At 34.4% G+C, this 4,108-nt stretch overlaps 1 long non-coding RNA gene across 1 annotated transcript; it reads left to right on the forward strand.

Moving 5' to 3' along the window:
- Positions 1-1,890: 1,890 nt before the first annotated feature.
- Positions 1,891-3,314, forward strand: LOC147514137 (uncharacterized). Its single transcript, XR_015217458.1, has 2 exons — positions 1,891-2,338; positions 2,609-3,314. It is a non-coding gene; the product is annotated as an uncharacterized LOC147514137 (long non-coding RNA).
- Positions 3,315-4,108: the final 794 nt, after the last annotated feature.

A 4,108-nucleotide genomic window follows, 5' to 3' on the forward strand; every position in this document is an offset into this window, starting at 1 on the left:
TTAGGCCCGACCCATATATTTTTTTTTTTTACTACATCGGTTTTAAAACTCATTTATATTACATGTTTCTTGGGATTTGTTCTTCCTCTTGTACTCAAACCTCACTAAAATTACATTTAACATTGAAATACATAGACAAATAATTATATTATCATTTTAAAAGAAAAAAATAGTTTTGGTTAAAAGGTTGTGGACTCCATTATTTCTATAATAGATTCAAACAAATATAATATTATCTTTCTTCTAATTTAAAAGTGATTCAAGCTTTGTATATGGAAATGAAAATATTGGCTTTTGAACAAGTGATGGAGAAAGGTTTGAGATTTAAAATCGGCATAATACTTTAGTTTTAGACTTGGTCAAATATAATTTATTTGAGTCCTATAAAGTATTTTTATTTTGTCATTGTTGGGCAGATATAAAACAAGTTATTGGAGTACCCTTGGTGTAAGTGATAAATTACAAAAGGACAATGTTATTTTAATTGAAAATATTTAACCCAACTTTTATAGGGCTTGAAACAGGGGCGGTTAGGGGCTTGGTTAATTTTAGAATCTTAATCTTAGCCCCGCCGTTGGGCACTACCAAGAAGAGCCAATACACCCCCCACCAAAACAAAGCCAACTTGAAGAAAAACCGAAAAACTGAATAAACCCCTATTTCTCTAGGTCTCTTTGTGATTCACAACAACTTCTCTTTCAGCCAAATAGGGTACTCTAAAGGTCCTTCAACCATTGATTAGGGTACTCTCCTTCAGCCACTTCTTCACACATTGCACGAAATTGTTACTTCTTTATCACCAAGAGCATCAAAGTTTGTTATAGTTCTCATTGAAAGGGGAAGCCTCAATTTTTTGGATCTCTTTCCTCATGGGAAAATTGATTAGACCAGCTTAGTTTAGCTTTGCTGCATTTTTTTCCCCCTTGGCACAAGCAAAGAAAACATAATAGTCTCGTAAGATTTTTTACGTTTGGATGACGTCTCAGCGTTTTTTTATGGTACTGAAGTTTACTATATATATGTTTTGATTGTTTTCAATCTGAGTTAGTTGAATGTGTTATAGATATGCATGATTTAGACTTTAGATAGTGAATGTTCTAGTTTTTTAGATCCTTGACTAACGCCCCTACCCTTTTTCTGCTTACCATTGTGTTTATACTTGGTGCGTCAAAGCCTAATCTTTTAAACTAATAGTAATATATAAACTATTAGAAGGTGGAGGATTACAATTGTTATAGTTAAACAATACTACCCTATGGCTATTACTAAAATAAGCTTTGAAATAGCATGAGTGTGCACCTAAGTAACCAGAACGCAAAGCGTGAGCGGATGCGAGAGCGCAGGAGCGGATAAATCCAAAATTCCTTGTTATTGAAAGCGTCTTGAAAGCGCCTACAAGGTGGTGTGTGTAATGTATATGGGTTCAAATTATAGACATATGTAGTAGTAGTTATTTGTTAATTTTCGATTAAAGTAGTTGTTAATTGGATTTTGTATTAATATTTGGGAAATTTTTGAAAATGGTATATATTTGGTTTATGAGCTGACGGTGAGTACTCACCACTAGGGTTGTCAATGGGTTTCGATAACCCGATAACCAATCCGAACCAAATCGATAAAAAACGGTTTGGGTTTTGGTAATTTGATTTATTTTCTACCGACCGAAACCGAACCAAACCGATAAGATATTAGTTTGGTTTCGGATTTGTCTTCCACCGAACCGATATGAACCCGAACTGATGAGATGACATTTTAGTAATATTTATGATTAATTTTGTATATGTTTATCAATTGTGTGGTTGAAATTAATTAATTTAATTTAAGATTTAATTAATTTTATAGTTTTCGGTTCGGATTCGGTTTGCAATATTTCTTATCAGTTTGGTTCGGTTTCAAGTTTTCAATATTTTTTATCGGTTCGGTTTGGTTTCGGTTCCAAAATTTTTTATCGGTTCGGATTCGAATTTTTCAAACCCGACCCAAACCGATCCATTGACAGCCCTACTCACCACCCACTCCAAGCTATTATGTGGTATTGCCATTTTTTGACCATTTAGTATTACTCTGGAGTATAGACTACTAGCGTAACCTGGAGTCTATTGACTTGATCCATAGATTGCTATTGGCTTCTTTTGTACTAAAAGACAAACTTTAGGCTAACATTTGCTAGTTGAGTCAGCTTCTTACGAGCTCAATGTCTATCCTTCCCCTGAAAGTTGACATAGGCTTCCCACACAAACACTGGTTATGGGTAAGCAGACACAGGAAATATGTTGAAGGGGCTAACATTTGGAATCAACCCATATAGTTTGTTTGCCTTGAAGCTTGCATGTCTGAGGTTTTTTTTATAGTTACAGCAGTTTGTGATCTTGTTAGTTGTTTGACATGTTGAGTGATTTCAGAACTGAACCTTTGCTGATTTCTCGAATACCTCTTGTAATTTGATTGTTTGAGATATCCAAAAGCTAACAAAGTTGCACGTTTTTACTGTTATGTAATAACTTTGTTGATATTATACAAGGGATGTTTATGATATGATTGGTTTGTACTATTAGATAGATTCTAGCTAATATAATACTTGTTTCTTTTTGTTAATTTTTTTTTGTAGCAAAGAGTCACCGAACAAAGAATGTGTCTAAAGTTGTTTTGAGTGTGGTTGGCGGTGGTAGCTCGAGTGTTACTAATAAACCAGTGAAAAAGCCAAGAAACTGTCCACCTTGGTCTCGCCGTAATGAAAATACTAAAAGAGTGGTTACAAAAACAAGAAGAAGAGGGGGTAAAAGTGGAGAAGCTAAGTTGAAGAACCAGATGCTATAGAAGGGCATATGGGATGTAGATGATCTTATTCCTTACAACGTTCGTGCCCAGTCTAGGGATAGTGATACAGAGAGGGATGAGGAGAATATTAATGATGGTGAGGAGGAAGAAGGTGATGATGGAGAAAATGGTGAGGATGATAATGAAGGTGGATACAAGGATGAGGGTGACGGTGTCGATGAAGACGAGGGTGGTGAGGATGGGAGAGAGGAGGATGGTGATATTGTTGTTGAGCCAGAAGTAGAGGAAGTTCCTTTGCCTAGAAGAAAAAGAAGAGGAATTAAAACTAATTAAAATAGGAGGAAATGATTACTTGGAATACCGGCAAGGCCAGTACCACGTGGCCCTAGCGATTCATCTTTTGTATCACTATGTTTGGGGTGATGTTTTATGGTGAAGTTGTAAAATTTGAAACAACTTTATTTATTTGATGAAATTGTAAAATTTCAAACAATGTATGTGACTGGTTTAGTAATGGAGTTAGTTGATTTGATTTCTATTGTGGATGTTTGATTATGTTGGAAATGATTTATGAGTATTTGAGTTCTAAGTACAGGATATTTATGAGTTTATTCATTAGATATGCACGCCAAATGAAGTTATTTTATAAGGCGTAGTCCTGCCAATCGAAATTATTTTGTAAGGCCCAATCATGCCAATTGAAGTTGTTTCTTAAGGCACAGTGTTAAGCCAACCGAAATTGTTTCATAAGGCACGACCATTTAAACATTTTTTTTTATAGTACCAAATGGTCTACGTACACTTACCTACAAGTATGCGAACCATGCTACGCATCGGTGTTTTTTCAAGTCTTTAAACTTGTCGCTCAAATATTTCTCAGATAGTATGATTTTTGTCGCTCTAATCTATGTATCCGATAATATAATTTTTTGAATTTTAGTTTTAATCTAAAAAATAATATAAAAATATTAAGAGGGGTTGAATATAATATCAGTAATGTGAAGGAAGTTTTTTAAATTATTTTAAATAATATGAAACTAATTCTAATTTCAGTAAAGTGGAGGAGTTTTTTGCAAATTGTTTAAAAAGAAAAGAACTGATTAGAAATTTAAAATAATTAAGGGAGGTGATTCTAAAATCTTAAAATAGAGAGATTGGAAATACACTGTTCGGTTGAGAAGTGAGACTCCTAAAGACCCGGCTATCATATAGTGTAGAGATTGGATAAAAAACAGGTGGCAAACATCTGCCGAACAGGATCATTTTGGTCCCAAAAGTACCGACTTGCACCTTAGTTGATGGTTTCATAAGGCTCAATTTCGCCGTTTGG

The sequence above is a fragment of the Coptis chinensis genome, chromosome 3 (genome assembly GCF_015680905.1).
Source record: "Coptis chinensis isolate HL-2020 chromosome 3, ASM1568090v1, whole genome shotgun sequence".
Classification (NCBI taxonomy): domain Eukaryota; kingdom Viridiplantae; phylum Streptophyta; class Magnoliopsida; order Ranunculales; family Ranunculaceae; genus Coptis; species Coptis chinensis.